This window comes from Eumetopias jubatus, unplaced genomic scaffold (assembly GCF_037043125.1).
Source record: "Eumetopias jubatus isolate StellerSeaLion01/CBP00866 unplaced genomic scaffold, mEumJub1_p1.0 scaffold_3, whole genome shotgun sequence".
Classification (NCBI taxonomy): domain Eukaryota; kingdom Metazoa; phylum Chordata; class Mammalia; order Carnivora; family Otariidae; genus Eumetopias; species Eumetopias jubatus.
The window spans coordinates 59959570-59979804 of NW_028274809.1; the positions used below are offsets into that span (position 1 = coordinate 59959570).

General features: G+C 40.6%; 1 long non-coding RNA gene across 1 annotated transcript in view; it reads left to right on the forward strand.

The window, feature by feature from the left end:
• Nucleotides 1–20235, forward strand: part of LOC114225920 (uncharacterized) — a 70109-nt gene that overhangs the window by 13991 nt on the left and 35883 nt on the right. The window contains exons 3-4 of the long non-coding RNA XR_003612642.2: nucleotides 837–884; nucleotides 5115–5304. This is a non-coding gene — a long non-coding RNA (uncharacterized LOC114225920). The remainder of the gene's footprint in view (nucleotides 1–836; nucleotides 885–5114; nucleotides 5305–20235) is intronic.

Sequence of the window (20235 nt, forward strand, 5' to 3'; positions counted from 1 at the left end):
TAATTTCTTTACCACTGTTGCAACATTAGCACATCTGGTCAGATAGCATTCAGTCCATTCACTAAACAGGCAGATGGTAGCCAGACAGGGAGAATAGCTCAAGGCTGGGGGCAAGTCTATAAAATCCATCTGAAGTGCCACAAAGGGCAATGTGGTCCTAGAAGAACTTTTTGGGGGTATGCTGATTCGGTAAGATTACAAGTAGTAAGTACACTGCAAAATAATTTGGTCAGAAGTTTTGTGGATGCCAGTGCAGAACCAATTGTCTTTTAGTTCCTTAATTATTCTGTTTGCACATGTTAACCTTAAAAATAAACTGCAAGTTATTTTACCAGTAAAAATGGGTTTATATGGGAATAGCAGAGAATTGCAGTTCGGGACAAGCAGTTTATGGCAAAATTATAGGCGGGTCTGCCGAGCAAAGGAGAGGAGTGCTCTTTTATAGAGGGAGGGGGAAGTTGGGAAGGCTGTTACAAACAAAAAGTCCATTGGAGTACACTGGGAGTTTGAAGTATAGTGGCTTTTCATTGGCCGATTTGTGACTGTCTCTCATTAGCTGAGCTGCTGGGATAGTAAAGTAGTTTTGACTTGCAAGGTAGTCTCTTCCTGTTGGGTCTGCAATTGAAAAGGAGTGGTAGAGTGTGAGAGATCCGGCCCCCCCCCACCCCGGCCGAACCTCCCAACTCCATTCTAGTGAGGTTTCCCTTCATTAATTTTCACACATGTGTCCCATTTGGTGGGGATAAGTGCTAGCCAAAAGTTTAAAAGAAAAGGGGCTACAAAAGAATGCATCTGGTAATCATTTTCACCCTTTTGTATCCAATTATCTTTTTCAGGTTGGAGGGCATTTGCCTGATAATTAATAGTACCAGTCCTGGATAAAGGTAGGGTTAAAAATTGGGTGGACTGAGGGTAAGGGGGGTGGTCTGTTTTGGGCTGCATATTCAGCAGCTCTGTTAGCCCTATGGTTTCCTAAAGATATAATATCAATTGCCTTAGTATCAACTGAGTAGTGAATAATGGTAATTTTAGAAGAGAGGTGAATAGCTTTTAATAGGTTAGCAATTATGAGCCCATTAGCAATGGGAATCTCCACCAAAGGTAAGAATCCATGAGATTTCCGAATTGTGCCAACAACACGGCAGACTCCAGAATCTCTGTCAATAGTAGCAGTTCTCCCCTCCCACCAGTGTGTGAGCTCCACTAGTCAGAGCTATGAGTTCAGCCACTTGGGCTATTTCACAGTGAGCAAAGAATATGCCTCCATTGGTTTGTGTGGGAAAATTGTGGCACACCCAGTTACTATGTTTCCCTGGAAATTTTGTTTACAGGAGCCATCACAAAAATAAGTCTGGATTGTCTGGCGGGATGTCCGAGAGATCCTCTCGTGGTTTTGAGATCATACTTAAAGTTGTAAGGCAACTGCGGGGAATGGAGTCGGGCTCTCCATTATCAGTAAGGTAGCTGGATTTAAAGTTTTTCAACGATGTAAGATGACAGGTTAGTCAAAAGAGCTTATTCGTAAGTGGTTTGTCATTGTGTAGTGAGCTGCTGTGTCTGATGAACTTGTAAGGGCGCAGGCACAGCATGGGAGCACACAGGGGAACAGAGGAGCGTAACGGAAGAGTTCTGGCTTTGTCCATCAAGGTGGCAGCTGCATGTATGTATGTATGGGGGCACACCTGATGCCACACGGTCTAATTGGCATGGGAAATATGCTGTTGGCCATACAGGGGAGGCAGAAGGTTGTCCTCGAGTGCCTGCAGCAAAGCCATTATTTTCATGGCAGTATGGTTGGAAGGGCTTGTCAAAATTAGGTAAGCGAGGAGTGTGGACAGAGGTCATTTTAAGACTTCAAAAGAGGTTAATGCCTCTGAAGACCAGAAAAAGAGGCTATGGGGTGATATCTGAGAAAAGAGCATACAAAGTTCTAACAAAAACTGCAGAATTGGGAATCCGTTGGTGGCAGTAGCGAGCTGCCCCTAAAAATTGACTTTAACTGTTTTGGGGAGAGGGCTGGACAAAAGAGACTCAAGGCATTTTGGAGTGAGCTTTTGAATGCCCTGAGCTATCTCATGTCCTAAATAGATAACAGTTGCATGTACCCACTGATGTTTAGATTTAGAGGTTTTATGGCTTTGTTCAGCTACTGCCTTTAAGTGAATGAGGGAGTTATAAAAGCTCCCTATTCAGTTTGATTACAGAGTAAAAGGTCATCAACATACCACACTAGGGTGGAAGCTTGGGTGAGGGTTAGAGAGTCCAGGCTGGCTTGAAGGACTTGAGGAAATATTGAGAGAGACTCATAGCCTTGTGGACTATGAGTCCATGGCAGTTGTCTCCCTTTAAATGGAAATGCAAAAAGGAATTGCGAGTCTGGGTGGGACCGAAAAGAAAGCTGAGGAACGTGCCAAGGAATCCCAAAAGAGTTTATTTTTGTCCCTTAGGTCCTTTACAAATCAATAAATTTGGTTTCCGTCTGAGTCAACCTTTGCCTTCTTTCTTTACTGGCAAGATTGAGGTGTTAACAGGGTGAGGTAATAAAGACAAGGACATCCTGTTTTAAGAGAGGGCCTATTATGTCTGAGTGGCTCTTGATTTCCACTCAGGTCATGATCTCGGGGCAGTGGGATCAAACCCCACATCAGGCTCCACGCCCAGGGCAGACTCTGCTTGAGATTCTCTCTCCCTCTGCCCCCGCCCCCCCCACCTCGTGCGCATGCACTTGCTCTCTCTCAAATAAATAAATTTTAAAAAAAGAGAGGGCCTATTATAGGGTTAATTCCTTGCTCTGGTTTCTGGAGAAGACAGTTTTGAGCTACTGATTGAAACGGTTTATTCCTTTTCCAAGAAATGAACCGGGGCTCTGCACTTCATGACAGTTCAACTTCATTCGCATGTGTAGCCCAAAGACAAATTGGACATCTTTTAAAGATTCATCCTCTTCTGAGGAATTTAGATTAAGATGAGTTTCCACTAAAGAAAGTAGGAAACTTGGGATTTGGTCTAATGGTAAAAAAATAAATAAATAAAATAAAATAAAAATGCCTTTCTCACTGAGATGTATAGTGGCATTAAATTAACAAAATTCTCTACCAAGGTTTGCCAGTGAACAGCTAGGAACAAGGAAGGCATGGTGAGTGTGAAAAGGGCCTACGGATCTCGGGGTGGGCTAAGACTCTCACAGTCTGAATAGAATCAGAGGTGGTAAGTAGAGATAAATCTTCTGAGCAGATGGTCGCACCAGTATCAATTAAGAGATCCAGTTTCTGGTCGTCGATTTTAAGTTTTATGGTAGATCCGGGCTGCTCCTGAGGTTTGGCTGACCCTGTCAGTTAAGGGAGACTCATCCCTCATGAGAAATAGGAATTGTCTGAGGTTTGTGAGGTTTAGGAGAATTGCGTGTTAAGCCCTCCTTTTTCTTAGGTGCAGGACAATTTCTCTTCCAATATCTGCTTTTGTTTCTTGCAATATCAGCAATCGTTTAGAGGCAAATAGGGAGCTTTCTGAGTGGGCTCTGAGTTATTCTCCACATCATGCTTCATGCTTTCCAAAGATTCAAGTTGCAAAGCAAGGACTATTGCTTTTGGTTCCTTTGGTTCCTTGTTTTCCCTGCTTTCCTGCAAACTATTTTCAAAGAACTGGGTGGGTGCCTTCATTCTTAGACCTGGAAGTTGCCCCGCCCAACTGACCACATTCTTGTGGGTTTGTTTTTTTCATATTGGGAGGAAATTTCCCGTTACAGCAGAGATTAGATTTCTATGTTCTGAGGCTTCTGGAATGAATGCAGTGTGCCTTTGAAAAGGTTGATTAAAATGTTCAACAAAGGCTTTTTGGTGTTCCCCTCCTTTCTGAGTGCATATTTCAACCTTAGACCAATCTATTTGGGGAGTAAAGTCCTCCAGTATCACTCTGTTGATCCTTGAATATCAGCCTCTAGCTGAGCCATCTCCTGGTCATTCATAGGAGGGCTGGGGAGAGGCTCCTGGCCATCTGTTTCCCTTCTCAGGTGACTTTTCTCCAGGGAGCCATCGGGCCTGTCTGAAAACCACCTGATAATCACAGGCTGGAAGAACTCCCCTTGGTAAGCCAGTCAAGATCTCTGTGAGTGAGCTGAGGTTGTGCATAGTTACTAGTCTTTGTAATTCCTCTCTAAGTTTGTTAGGATTCTCTAAGAATAGAGGTGAAGGAGCTTTGCAATGTAAAAGGTCTGTTACTGTCCAGGGGACATGAATTCTTTGCAGTGGAGGTCAGGATGCATCCGTAGACATTGCATAGGAATGCTTGAAACTGGCAGCGCTTGATTACAAAGCCTTGGAAAATATGAGGAATTTTAAGGTTCAGGAAATTGAGCTTTCCCAGGTGTTGCTGCTAGATTTACTCCCTGAGGTTCAACATTTACTCAAATAACCTGTGTTCCCTGGGCCTGGAGACAAGGCCAGTGTGCCCTCTGTAAACCTTGCAAAGAAAGGGAAGTTAAGATAGGCAGCTGGTTGTTTAAGGGTTCTTCTTGGGGAAGCTGGAGTTCTAGGATTTAAGGAAATCGGCTGAGGAGATGGCACTGGGTTGTGAAGGGAAGTGTCTAGACCATGGGCCCAGAGATCCAGAAGATCTTCTAGAATGTCAGTGATAGGGATTGGGGGCTAAAAGAGGGGTATAAGAAGGAGGATTTATGTCAGATTTGGTTTCTAATTCTTATTTTAAATCTGACTTTGGTTCTTTAATTTTATTAAGGGATTCTCCAAGGTTATCTGCTATACTTTTCCATGTTTTCCTTTCAATTTGATACTCCCATAAATAACCAATAAGGCAGCTGCTTGGAATCAGAGCTTTCCAAAAAACAAAAAAACAAAACAAAAAACAATTCAAATATAGAAGTTTTTCCAATTCAAAAGATCTGTCGTTTGGCCATTGATATGTGGGATCACCATTAATATATTTATTCCAGTAGTAAATATATAGAAGAACCTGGAGGCAACTTTACAGGCTTAGAATAAATCTTTACCATGATGTTAAGAGGTGAACCTGAACAGGGCATAGATGATGCAACAACCCCCCTGACCCAAAGTTTACTCCCAAAAATGATCCAAGAATGCAAAAACTTTGTTGCACAGGTGGCAAGAATGATGTGGTGTGTATGGTGGCTCTGGTCTCCCACAAATGTGAGACATATCTAGTCATGGACCCACTAATCTGTGACACCAGGCAAGCACTACTGGAATGAGATTTCTCCAGCTCTGACAAGCAAGGAAGCTACTCTCACACCACTGGACCTGCCGATGGAGATGCCAGTAGGCTGACATGGTAAGAAATCTTACTTTCCCACTGGCTGTATGTCAGATGACCCAGTCTCTTAGCTGAGGCAGGGTGAGCAATCAATCTCCAGCAACTTAGAGTATTCTGCTGACTTCACCAACTGTAGGAGAGGAAAAAATTTCCTTTTTTCTTCAAGATTCTTCCAACTGCTTTACGAATTAAATTGACATGAGACAGATTAAAAAGAGAAACCCAAAGTTTTGTTATGTGTGCATGGAGGCCCAATAATGAAATTGAGACCCAAAGAAATGACCAAGGCAGGCAGTTTTTATGCATTTTAGAGAGAGACAGTACATTTGTGAGGAATTGACAAGATAAAGCAAACGTTTGGGAGCTATAATTAGTAAGGGATTCAAAGTAGAATTTGGGCTGAGGTTGTAGATTAGTAAAAAGTAACAAGGTTTGTTTGTACAGCGTTCTCAACTTTAAAGTCTTTGCTCTGGTGATAAGGATGTCTTTTTACTTCTTAGTACAGAAAAGGTACCTTTCATATGGGAGATTTATTTCCCACCTTCAGCCAGGATGGAGGAGGGTCTGAGTGTTCTTGCCCTGGCTGTTTTCCAAGTAGCTTCATTCAGAATAACCAATATGCCATTGTGGCACATTTTGGGGTGGCCTGCCCTGGGCCCCTATACAGCATGAACGTAAGACCATGAGATGTAGAGAAAGCGATCAAAACACAATACCTGTTTTATATGAGCTTTATTACCAAAGGGCTGTATTATTTATGTAGATGTAAAGCATACTTATATAATTAGGTTCTGTAAAAGTCTTTATCACATACATGGACCAGATCTTCTCAGTTCACTGAGAATTTATGGCTCATGTTGGCTGGTTTGACTGAAAAATGTGGAAACAGCAATGAACCCACTAGACTGTATCAGCCTGTCACCATTACTATCTGGCTTCATGGGGCTCAAAGAACAAGAGGAGAGACAAGTCATATTTATTCTCCAGTCCCTTCCTGCCAGGCAGTGATCTGTGTCTGTCTTAGGTCTGGCTGCAGCTCTCTCCCCGTGCCCAGCAGGCCCTAGAGGTGGTACCAGGTTCCCAGGTTGTTAATTGGGACGCTTCAGCATCCTGGCTACTTCACTTTGCCAACACCTCTGCTAATAGTCCCTTCAAGCTAATAGTCTCTTCATTCTCCTCTTCGAGGGTGCTACCATTTCCTGCCCCACAACCCTGACTTATGCATCAGAAAGGTAATTTTTGAAAAAGGTAAAATCATGGCTTTGAAAGTAGCTACAAAATGAACATGTCATTATCACGTTGTATCCTTTAAATCTTACAACTTTGTCCATTTTACTTCAGTAAAGCTGAAAAAAATGAATATGCCAAAAATTTAATCAACACATTAATTAATTGAGGGAACCAGAAAAGATGTTACAACCAGTTCAAAGGAGAACTAAAAAAATAGGAAAAGAGAAGTGAATTAGCAAAGGGCACCAAAACTGGCTTCTTCCCCCCTTAGGAATCAGAAACCCTCCATCTGACAGTTTGTTTTCATGGATATAGGCAAGGATTATTTGCATTATCAGTTATCTACAATTTACAGAGTTATAGCTTAAAGAGAATGAATCAGAATCAGACACCTTAGAAAGTCATGCTGTAAGCAGTGCTTTGTATTCCACTGGAGCATGATTTTTTTTCTTACATACAGTTGCCTTCTTTCCTTAAGGAGAACAAAAATTCAACTGAGTATAATTTTTAAAAAATTTTTATTATTGAAGTATAGTTGACATATAGTGTTACTAGTTTCAGGTATACAACATAGCAGATCAGCAGTTCCATACATTATGCAATGCTCACCACCATGAGTGTAGTTACCATATATCACCACACAGCATTATTACAATATTGTTGTCTATGTTCCCTATTCTGTACTTTCGTCTCAGTGACTTATTTATACCACAAGTTTGTATCTCTCTTTTTTTTTTTTATTTTATTTACTTATTGTGAGGGAGCACCAGTAGAGGGGAGGGGCAGAGGGAGAGGGAGAAGCAGACTCCCCGCTGAGCAAGCAGCCCGATGTGGGGCTCGATCCCAGGACCCTGGGATCATGACCTGAGCCGAAGGCAAACGCCTAACCGACTGAGCCATCCAGGCGCCCAGCGGTTTTTACCTCTTAATCCCCTTTACCTATTTTGCCATTCCTGCAACCCCTGTCTCATCTGGCAACCAAGAGTTTGTTCTCTGTATTTATGAGTATTTTCTGTTTTGTTTTTGTTGTTTCATTTATTTTGTTTTTTTATAATACACATATAAGTGAAGTCGTATGGTATTTGTCTTTGTCTTTCTGACTTATTTCACTTGTCATAATGTCCTCTAGGTCCATCCATGTTGTCACAAAGGTAAGATCTCGTTCACTTGTTATGGCTGAGTAATATTCCATTGGATATATATACCACATCTTTCTTCATTTATTGATGGACACTTAGGTTGCTTCCATATTTTGGCTATTGTAATTAATGCTACAGTAAACATAGGGGTGTATATATCTCTTTGAATTAGTGTTTTTGCTTTCTTTGGATAAATACCCAGTAGTGGAATTACTGGATCATATGGTATTTATATTTCAAATTTTTTGACAAATCTCCATACCGTTTCCACAGTAGTTGCACCAATATACCCACCAGTAGTGCATGAGGGTTCTCTCTTTTCCACATCCTCACCAACACTTGTTGCTAGTCTTTTTGTTATTAGCCATTCTGACTGGTATGAGATGATATCTTGTGGTTTGATTTGCATTTCCCTGATGATTAGTCATATTGAGCATCTTTTTATGTATCTGTTGGTCATCTGTGTCTCCTTTGGAAACCTTTCAGACCTTCCAGGTCTTCTCATTTTTTAATTGGGTTATTTGTATTTTTGGTGTTGAATTGTATAAATTCTTTATATATTTTAGATATTAACCCCTTTTTCAGATATGTCATTTGCAAATATCTTCTCCCATTCAATAGGTTGCCTTTTCATTTTGTTAATAGTTTCCTTTACTATAAAAGCTTGTTATTTTGTTGTAGTCCTAATAGTTTAATTCTGCTTTTTGTTTCTTTTGCCTGAGGAGACATATCTATAAATATGTTGCTAAGGTTGATGTCCAGGAGATTGCTGCCTATTTTGTCCTAGGAGTTTTATGGTTCCAGGTCTCACATTTAGGTCTTTAATTCATTTTGAGTTAATTTTCATGTGTGTTTTGAGAAAGTGGTCCAGTTTTATTCTTTTTCTTTAATATTTATTTATTTATTTTAGGGAGAGAGAGACAGAGTGGGGAAGGGGGCAGAAGAAGAGGGAGAAAGAGTCTTAAGCAGACTCCACACTAACACCTGAGCCTGACAGCGGGGCTCCATCTCATGACCCTGAGATTACAACCTGAGCCAGAATCAAGTGTCCAATGCTTAACCAACTGTACCACCCAGGCACCCCCAGTTGTATTCTTTTGCACATACCTGTCCAGTTCTCCCAACATCTTTTATTGATGAGACTGTCTTTTCCTCATTGTGTATTCTTGCCACCTTTGTCATAGATTAATTGGCCATATAAGCATGGGTTTGTATTTGGGCGCCCCATCCTGTTCTATTGATCTATATGTCTATTTTTGTGCCAGTACAATGCTGTTTTGATTACTATAGCTTTGTAGGATAGCTTGAAATTTGGGATCGTGATACCTCCAGCTTTGTTCTTTCTCAAGATTGCTTTGGCTATTTGGGGGTTCTTTTATTGTTCCATACAAATTTGTTCTAGTTCTGTGGAAAATATTATTGGCATTTTGATAGGAATTGTACTGAATCTGTGGATTACTTTGGGTAGTACGGACATTTTAACAGTATTAATTCATCTAGTCCATGAGCATGGTATGTCTTTCCATTTGGTTGTGTTCTCTTTGATTTCTTTCATCAGTGTCTTATAGTTGTCAGAGTATAGGTCTTTCACCTCCTTGGTTAAATTTATCACTAGGTATTTTATTCTTTTTGGTGTAATTGTAAATGGGATTATTTTGTTAATTTCCTACTTTATTATTACTGTATAGAAATGCCATAGATTTCTGTTTATTAATTTTGTACCCTGAAACTTTACTGCATTCATTTATTTGGTTTAATAGTTTTTTTGGTAGAGTCTTTAGGGATATATAGTATCATGTCATCTGCAAATAGTGATAATTTTACTTTCTCCTTAACCAATTTGGATGCCTTTGATTTCTTTTTCCTGTCTGATTGCTATGGCTAAAATTTCCAGTACTATGTTCAATAAAAGGGTGGGAGTGGATATCCTTGTCTTTTTCCTCACCTTAGGGGAAAAGCTTTCAGTTTTCACCATTGAATATAATGTTAGCTTTGGCTTTGTCATATATGGCCATCATTTTGAGGTATGTTTTCTCTGTACCTACTTTGTTGAGAGGTTTTTTCATGAATGGATGTTGTATTTTATCAAATGCTTTTTGTGCATCTATTGAGGTGATCATATGGTTTTTATCCTTCATTTTTTAATGTGATGTATTATGCTGATCAATTTGCAGATATTGAACCATCGTTGCATCCCTGGAATAAATCCCACTTGATTGTGGTGAATGATCCCTTTAATGTGTTGTTGAATTGGTTTGCTAATATTCTCTTGAGGATTTTTTTTTTTTCCCCAACTGGGTTCATTAGGGATATTGGCCTGTAGCTTTCTTTTTTTGTAGTGTCTTTGGTTCTGTATCAGAGTAATGCTGCCCTTTTTGAATGAATTTTCAAATTCTCCTTCCTTTTCTGTTTTTTGGAATAAGTTGAGAAGAATAGGTACTAACTCTTCTTTAAATGTTTGGTAAAACTCACCTGTGAAGCCATCTGGTCCTAGGCTTTTGTTGTTGGGAGTTTTTGATTACTGATTGAATCTTTGTTACTAGTAATCAGTCTATTCAAATTTTCTGTTTCTTTCTGATTCAGTCTTGAAGATTATATGTTTCTAGGAACTTATCCATTTCTTTTAAGTTGTCCAACTTGTTGACATATAATTTTTTTTTTTTAGTAGTCTCTTAGAATGCTTTGTATTTCTGTGGTGTCAGTTTTTATTTCTCTTCTTTCATTTCTGATTTAATTTATTTGAGTCCTCTATCTTTTTTTCTTGATGAGCCTGGCTAAAGATTTAACAAAAGTTTTGTTTATCTTTTAAAAGAACCAGCTCTTGGTTTCATTGATAGATTCTATTAATTTAAATCTCTATTTCATTTATTTCTGCTCTTCTTCCTCCTACTAACTTTGGGCTTTGTTTCTTCTTTTTCTAGTTCCTTCAGATGGAAGGTTGGATGGTTTAAGATTTTTCTTGAGGTAGGCCTGTATTGCTATAAACCTCCTGAGAACTGCTTTTAGACCATTCTGTTTCCATTTTCATTTTCCTACAGGTATTTTTTTATTTCTTCTTTGATTTCTTCATTGGCCCAGTGGTTATTTAGTAACATGCTATTTAGCCTCCATGTGTTTGTTGTACATTTTCCAGTTTTTTTTTTTTTTTATCAATTTCTGGTTTCATACCATCATGGTTAGAAAAGATGCTTGATATGATTTTGGTGTTCTTAAATTTATTGAGACTTGTTTCGTGGTCTAACATGTGATCTATCCTGAAGAATGTTCCTTGGGCACTTGCAAAGGATGTGTATTCTGCTGTTTTTGGATGGATTGTTCTGTATCTATCTGTTAAGTCCATTTGTTCTAATGTGTCATTTAAAGCCACTGTTTTCTTATTGGTTTTTTTTTTTTTTTTTTTGGTCTGGATGATCTATCCATTGATAATAAGTGGGGTGCTAAAGTCCCCTACAATTATTACCGTCACTGTCCCCCTTTATGTCCATTGTTAATTTGCTTAATGTATTTAGAGGCTCCTATATAGGCTACATAGATGTTTACAGTTGTTATATTCTCTTGTTGGATGGATCCCTTTGTCATTATGTAATGCCCTCCTTTGTCTCTCCTTATAGTCTTTGTTTTAAAGTCTGTTTTGTCTGTTATTAAGTACTGCTCCCAGCTTTCTTTTTCACTTCCATTTGAATGAAATATCTTTTTCTGTCCCTTCACTTTCAGTCTGTGTGTATATTTAAGTATGAAGTGAGTCTCTGGTAGGCAGCAATAGATGGGTCTTATTTTTTTAATCCAGTCACCCCATCTCTTTTGATTGGAGCAATTACATAATTTACATTTGAAGTGATTATTGATAGGCATGCACTTATTGCCATTTTGTTAATTGCTTTCTGGTTGTTTTTGTAGTTCCATTTTTTTATTCCTCTTGCTCTCTTCCCTTGTGATTGATGATTTTCTTTATTGTTATGCTTTGATTCTTTCCTCTTTATTTTTTTGTCTGTTATAGTTTTTGGTTTGTGGTTAAATGAGGTTCATATATAACATCCTAAATACATAGTAGTCTGTATTAATTTGATGGCTTCTTAAGTTTGAATCCATTCTACAATTACATTTTTCTCGCCTCCTCCATGTTTTATGTGCATGATGTCATATTTTGCATCTTTTTATTTTGTGACTCCTATAACTAATTTTTTAGGTGCAATTTTACTACTTTTGTGTCTTAATCTTTACACTAGCTGTATTAGTGACTGATCTACTACTCTTATTGTATGTTTGCTTTTTAACTCACAAAATTTTTCCTTTCATATTTTTCTTCTAATTAGGACCTTTTCTTTTCCACTTAAAGAAGTCCCCTTAATATTTCTTGTAATGGTAGTTTATTGTTGATGATCTTTCAACTTTTGTTTGTCCGGGAAACTCTATCTCTCTTTCAATTCTGAGTGATAATCTTGCCAGGTAGAGTGTTCCTGGTTGTAGGTTATTTTCCCTTGTATCACTTTGAATATATCATGCCACTCCTTTCTGGCGTACAGTTTCTGCTGAAAAGTGAGCTGATAGCTCATGGGATTTTCCTTGTACATTGCTAGTTGCTTTTCTCTTGCTGCTTTTAAGTTTCTCTTTATATCTTTAATCTTTTATTTGTCTTGGTGTGGAACTCCTTGGGTTCATCTTGTTTGGAGCTGTCTCTGCTTCCACCTGGATGTCTGCTTCCTTCCCCAAGTTGGGGAAGTTTTCAGCTATTATTTCTTCAAATAAGTTTTCTGCCCCTTTCTCTCTCTCCTGGAACCCTATAATGCAAATGTTAGTATACTTGATTTGTCCCAGAATCCCTTAATCTATCCTCATTTTTTAAATTCTTTTTTCTTTTTCTGTTCAGCTTGGATGCTTTCCATTAGCCTGTTTTTCAGGTCACTGATTCATTCTTCCACATCCTCTAATTTGCTGTTGATTCCCTCTAGTTTATTTTTCATTTCAGTTGTTGTATTCTTCAACTCTGGTTCATTTTTATATTTTCTGTCTCTTTGTTGAAGTTCTAACGTAGTTCATCCACTCTTCTCTCCAGTGAGCATCTTTATGATCATTTCTTTGAACTCTTCATCAGGTAGATTGCTTATCTCTGTTTTGTTTAGTTCTCTTTCTGAAGTTTTGTCTTACTCTTTCATTTTGAGCATATTCCTCTGTTTCTTCTTTTTTTTAACTTTCTGTGTTTGTTTCAATGAATTAGACAGAATAGCTACTTCCCTTAGTCTTGAAGGAATGGCATTGTAGCTTTGAAGAATGTGCCTGGTAGCTTTGGTTTTCTGGCTGGAGCTGAAGTGGGTATGGGCCAGGAGCACCCTGGAAAGACAGTTGAAGCTGAAGTAGACACAGTCCAGGAGGGTGCCAGGGTGTTCGTGCAGGGCACTCCCTGATGAAGTAGCAGGAGCTGAAGCAGGTGCAGGCCAGGTGGTCCTGGGCCACTCTGCACAGGGGGCCCTCTAGCAGCATGGCTGGAGCTGATGCAGTGTAGGCTGGGAGGTCTCAAGGTGCTCCATGCAGGGGGGCCATGGCAGAATAGCTGGAGCTAAAGTGGATGCAGGCAGGAGGTCCTGGATGCTCCACACAAGGGGTGCTCTGGCACATTGGGGCAGAAGCACATGTGGTTCTGGTGTAGCCTGGTGTGCTTTATACCTGTGTTCCTTTGGCAACATAACTGGAGCTATAGTAGGCACTGTCCCTTGGTGTCTCAGGGTGCATCACACTGGTGCTACTTTGGTGGGGTGGCTGGAGCTTTAGTAGAATGGCTAGAGTGTAGGTGGGCAGGAATTGGGGGGAAACAATGCTCTCATGGTGTTGCCAGGTGAACTGGGGCCTTGACCCAGCCTGTCCTAGAGATGTTGCTGAAGGTTCTTGGTCTTGTCACAAGAAAGAATTCAAGGACAGACACAACATAGTTGTATGAGCAACACAAGTGGGGAAGTTTATTAAAGCTGGAGAGAGAGAGAGAGCTGGGTTTCTATCATTTATTGACAGTTGCTAACTGGGGGTGAAATATTCATTACTCGAGGCAGGACTTTTTTGGAAGCAAGGTTCCATGCCTTTTCTTCCTTATTTGGCCAGGAGTTTCCTGTCATGGCACCTACCATCTTGAGCCTGTCTGGTTTGATCTGGCTTCTTGTGGAGTGCTGCCCAGGATAGGCCTCTGACTTTCCCAATAGCTGGCCATGACTTCTGCTTTCCTGTTCGGACCAAACTGCCTACTTTTAATAGTCCCCCATCAAGGACTCTGGAGCCTAAAAACCTTTTAAGGAAATATTGGGCGATGGTGCATCTTCTGTAACTGCTTCATGCTGGTGTGGGATGTTGTCCCTGCCTGAGGGCTCCAGAGGTCCTTGCTATCTAAGTTTTAGGAAACCTGGATGGACAGCAGGGAGTAGAAGGAAGTCTTGGCTTCATCTAGTGGGGGTTAATAGTCATATGTTTCCGGGTTTCTCTCAGGGTTTTTGCAGACCAACATCTGGAGATTCTCCTGGTTGAGGCAGGAGGAAATCAATTTTGTTAGTAACTTAGAATACAGGGTCAACATCAGAATAAAGAGTATGGTTATTAGGGTCCAAGAAGAGGGTATAACCATGAAAGGCCTGGAAACTAGGAGAATAAGGAGTCCCACCAGGAGGAGGAGAAGGTAGGATGGGTTTATGGAGGACCGTGGTCCAGTTAGCTACTGCTCTGGTGACGTGAAGGCTTTTAACTCCTCCAGATGAATGGATTCATACACAGCATGGTGTGTTAGCCATGGTGCAGACTTCCCCAATTTTTCTGAGAATGTAGTCAAAGGCATCTTGTAGCCAGGTGGCTTATTGCCTGATTTTATCTATATGGATTCTTCCTTCCCAGGAGTAATCAGGTACAGCAGTCTGTGTTAGCTGTCATAAAGACTCTGCCTTACTTAGCAAGCAATCACATAATTAATGAGAGGCATTTCTATGAAAAGAAAAGGAAAATAAGTAAATGAGTGGAGCAAATTACAAACCCGGTGTCTGAGTCCTGAGTGCTGCCAGTTGGGAGGTTTCTAGGTGTCAGGCTCAACACATCCTCAGATGGACTGGGAGCAGGCAGTGGCAATCCAGTGAGTCCTTCTGCTTTGTAGTTTAAATGTTTCTCGTGATCCTTTTGAGTGGCCCATAGAGCACGGAGATTGTCCATCCATGAGTTTTGTGGCAATTTCTCTGAAGTTTTCCTCAAGTTGTCCAGCTTCCGTTTGCAGGGCTTCAGGAAAAAGGGCAGTTTTCATTTTTAATGATTTTAAGTCAAGAGAATGGGCGAAGGGGCACCTGAGTGGCTCAGTCAGTTAAGCATCTGCCTTTGGCTCAGGTCATGATCCCAGGGTCCTGGGATCAAGCCCCACACTGGGCTCCCTGCTCAGTGAAGAGCCTGCTTCTCCCTCTGCCTCTTCTTCCCCTGCTTGTGCTCTCTCTCTCTCTCTCTCTCTCTATCACAAATCAAATCGTAAAAAAAAAAAAGAGAGAGAGAGAGAGAATGGGCAAAGATCGGAAACCTTAGTTTGGAGAGTCATAGCCAGATAGTTGAGGAGATCAGAAGAATTCAGGATCCAGCCCAGTTTTATAGGCAAACAGCAAACACTAAAAGACAATCAGAACTAGAGTCTAACATCCACAAAGATGTGTTATTGAAACATTTTTTTTTCTTTAAAAGCACCCACTTTTCCATCAAAGATAGCCAAATCAGGACTAATCCATTTGTAAAATCAGTCCAATTTTAACAAACTTCGCTTAATTATTTACATAAACTCAACAAGAATAGTGATTGACCATGTAAGCTTTCTTTTAATCTACTTTGCTGGAACTTTTATAAGGAATTTCAGATTGAGCCTTTAATGGCCTCTCAAGGCCAGAAGCCAAGCCAAATACTTGCCATCAGATTTGCCTGCAGTACCTGTAGATTGGGGTGAATTCCTCTTCTCGTGGTCCCCAGAATATCCTGAGGTTTCCTGCACCTGTTGAGGAAGTGACATTATTTACTCACCTGGTAAGGCCTGTTGGGAACTCTGTAAGCAAGGGGCTCAACATTTAACATTTCCAAGGGGCTCTGTTGGGTCCATAAAGTCAGCCTTAGTTCCTTAAAGCTGTCTGGTCATATCTGAGTCTATGCATGTCTCTCTCAAATATGACATTCCAATCAAAGCTTTGGTAATATAACCAGTGTTTCCAATGGTGTCTTGTTACAAGGAGAACAGATTCTCATTGAACTTATGCAAATAATTATAACTGCCATAAAAGAATACTCACAGAGAGTTACTGAATCCTGGAGGGTTCAGAGAGGGAGAAAAGACAAATGTTTCAATTTGTTCACAAAGGAATATTCTATCATATTTCTCTAAGTCATAGATAACTTTAGAGGAACTTAAATCTGGAAGAGCAAACATTAGAGAATCAGCAATGTTTGAAGTAAGTCATAAAAACTATTCTCATCTTCTTCAATTCATTTAGTCCCATGTTACTAATTTTGTTCTGTTTGAATGCAACTTTCTCATTACTTTAGAAGTTCTTACCCAGTCTAGTTTTATGATCTTAAAAATATCAGAAACCTGTGTTTGTTAGAAAGTTCTTTTCATGAATCTCCTTGAAGACGAAACACATTGCTCAAGAGCATCAGGACAATAACTATAAATGACAAAACACTAAAAAGTGGCCATGGTTAGAGATCTGATGAGAGTTTGTAATAATGCAGTTGACAAGGAAATCCAATTATTTCTGTGACACACAACATTTCAATAATTCAAATGTCAAGTGACGACCTTACACCAGAACATATTAAAACTTTAGGAATCTTGTGTAATTTGTAAAACAGTTATAGCCTTTATCTATACAATATCACTTAAGGTTTTTCATCCTTTGTTTGATAGTGCTTCCCATGTAACTTATGCCAAATAAATAAGCCTAATTAGTCAAAAAGACTTCATTTAGATTTTGAATCTTGGGAATTTTGTTAAAAACCTCAAAGTTTTAAAGCACGTACCTAAATAGGATTGCAGATTACTAACAAAATGTAATATTTAATTTGCTATTTAACCAAGGTGGCAACAAGAGATTCTACAGAACTTTATGTAGTTGCTAGCAAAACTTAGCTCCTTAAATATTACAGTTTCAGTTCTCTTAAGTAATCAAAGACCTGATTAAGATAAAACATAGAAACTTTGGTTTTCTGGGAAGATAAAAAAGAAAAAACTTTGTTTACAATTTCTTATCAAGAGTAGACCAACAATCCAAGATGACTTTGTCTTTAATTGAGAGAAGAGCTGAATCTCAGTCTTATACCAGTGTACTTTTTAAAATCCATTCATTACAGTCTTAGTTCTGGTCACACATAAAATTCTTCTCCAAAACTTTCCCTTCACAAACCTACAATTTTCTCTTTCACTGAGATTTCATCCTAAGCCTTCTCTCTCTGAATAACCAGTCTCATTGTCGGACAAGATTACCTCCTTTTGCCTCAACAAAAATATATTCCCATTCCTCATACCTTTTTTTTTTAATGTATCTCCTACTCTCCTACATATGAATTGCGTTCTTTGTCATTTCTATCAGTAATAATTATATTTAGCAGAATTTTAACTCTTAGAAACCTTAGTCTCCAGTGAAAATTAAGTAGTAAGCAATTATGAGCTGTTGAACTGTCTGTTAAACCAGAATTCTTTAGATCTAAAATTTGAGTACATTTTTTTAATTTTTAGAATCCTCAGTTTCTCCATAATAAAATGCCAAAAGCAGACACACCTACATTCAGTAATTAATGTTTTAATGTTTTATCTTATTTGGAAAAGACTTAAATATCCAATGAATTTAATCCAGTTTATCATTTAACTTAGCAAAACTTCAAAGTTTTAGGCTGTGAAAGATTTTGAAAGCTCTGTAAAAGTTTACCTATGAGCCTTTTTTTAATCTATTCAACCTACTCATTCTTAACTATTACCCATGAAAACTTTTATGAGCCAAAGTCGGCCATCATTTTAAGTCATCTTTTGCTGACAAATTACAACAGATAATAATAGGTTGTCCCTGTGTCCACTAAAAATCAATTTGTTCCCCACTGTCGGTTGTAGTTGGGGCTCCTGTGGGGGAATCTGAAGTGGGTATTTTAAGTCCAGGGGAGTCCCTGGGCCTCCTCATGCTGATTTGGGAGGTGCTTCCGTTTGAACCTCATAAAGAGGTGGCCCAGCAGCTCAGGGTGCTGTTGGCTCCTTGGTCAGTGTAAGAAGAGCAGGAGCCGCTGGAGCTGAAGGCACCCAGGGTGGTAGAGGAGCCTGTTTTGGAAGCCACAGCCATGATGGTGCAGACCAGGAGGAGGGGGAGGTGGTGGCAGAGGAGGTGAGGTGCCCCCAGCAAGGCTGGAAGCCGATAGAAGCCCCGAGGGCAGAGAAAGAGGGCTGCCAGTCCTAAGCGCATCAGCTCGCACAGATGAACAGAGGTGTGTTTTCTTTCCACAACCAAAAAGGGAAAACTTGCAGTCCACACTGGGCCAGAGAAGATTGGGAACATCCTTGAAATAAAAGGAGTTTCGGCAGCTGCTTGGGAATATCCCTCAAAGTCCCAGGCCTGAGGTAGACTGTAAGAGTTCTGGTGGCAAGTGAATCCAGTGGTCCATTTGCCCTCCCTCATCACAGCAGTGGCCAGCATGCTGTGTGATGACCCGCCCAGCCCTAGCATTGCAGGGCCCGTGCCTCATCCTGGTGCCTTCAGTCAGGAGTGACACTCTTCCTGAAGACCCCAATAGGAACAGTAAGAACAGTGTTCACTAAGCGATAACCCTGATGTCCTGGGGTGGACGGCATCATTTTCTAAGATCTCTGAGTATCTCCTTCCCCTCATTCTGTTAGGCCCCTCAACAGTTGGTGGCAAACAGTAGCTGCCAGGGCTGGGGGTCCCTTTGATTGTCTAAATGTTTCTTGTCTGACCCACAGAAATCTTTTGATTCCTTCTACTTTGTGGCCAGTGCAGGTGGAATTAACCTCTGTTTTCCAGTTCTCTTCTGAACCTGTGACTTGCTTGGGTCAGATGGTATTCAGTTAAATAGTGACTAAGGTAAACCCACAGGGAAAATTATTGTTGGGCAGGGTCCCTTGCCAGGAAGTCAAATGGCTGATAGCCCATTTTATGGTGAGCTGTGCAAACACAGCAGTGTGAGTTACAGGACCTCTGCGATAGGCAGCAGAATATCCCTCAGGTCTCTCTCGCCAGCCATCAATGGAGGAGAACGTGGAAGTAGGTGTGAGAGGAGGTCGCTGAAACTAAATGAGGGATCAGACCCAGGAGATGTGAAATAGGCCCCTCAGGTACTGCACAGCACATGGATGAGCCCCCGGCATTCTCAGGATTACCTATCGGAGTGAACCCAGATGCATTAAATCTGCCTGGTGTCTGCTTTGAGCCATCCCAACCTGTGGTGGTTGTCAGAGGGAGCAGACACAAATGGGCTGAGAAGAGTGAGCCTGTAGTTGGTTAGAAAAGACGAGAGAAATAAGCACAAGATGCTAACACATAAGGGAAGGACCAAAAGAGATAGAGACAGCCTGGGAATATGGGACAGTTACCTAGGGATCCATGTAATGGCTCTTGGAGCGCTGATTGTGTCCCTTCCAAGTGTGGCCATGAAGCACTCTTTTACATGTCTTGGTTTCCCCCGCTGGAAGTTTAAGACAACCAGAGGGGCTCAGAATACGGGAGGATGTCCTTATATGTGCATCCCCAGATGAGCCAAGGTTTTAAGTACCAGTGAGGTGGAAAGCCCTATAGGACTGTTGTATGTCCTGAGAAGTCATCTCTGACACTTCCATAAAACTCTCAGTTGCCTAAGAGTGCCTTTCGACTGGAAGGACCAAGTGTCCCTTTATTCTTTGAAGCTGAAAATCAGTCTCTCTTAGATGCCGCCAGGCCATTTCGTTCCCAGGTAGATTGGAAAGAGAGAGTAGAACAAAAGAGGAACAGTGACTGAACAACTCTCCAGCACAAGGAAGATGAGAGTTGGAGACTCATAGATGAAGAGGATCACTCAGTACCCTGTTACCTGTCCCTTTATGGTCACCAAAAAGAGGTTGCTGGGTGAACTGGGGAGACCTCAGTCCTTGGGGCCTTGATCCAGCCCATCCCAATGGATGTCACTGAGGTTTCTTGATCTTGTCACCAGAGAATTCAAAGTCAGGCACGACACAGTTATATGAGCAACACAAGTGGGGAAGTTTATTAAAGTGAATCTTGAATAGGTAAATTACATCTTGAGATGTGAGAGTGGGTGAGCTCAAGTGAGAAAGAGAGCTGCATGCCCTGGGCGTTGGGTTTCTTTTATTGAGAGTTGTCAACTAGAGGGTGGAATATTCATTACTCAGGTCAGGGATTTCTTGGAAGCAAGGTTTTGGGTCTTTTCTTATTTGGACAGGATTTCCTGTCATGGCACCCGCCATCTTGGGTCTGTCTGGTTTGATCCAGCTTCTTGTGGAGTGCTGCCAGGACTGGCCTCTGACTTTCCCAATAGCTGGCCAAGACTTCCTCTTTGCTGGCCTTCGTGTATCCTGTTAGAACCTAACTAACTGCTT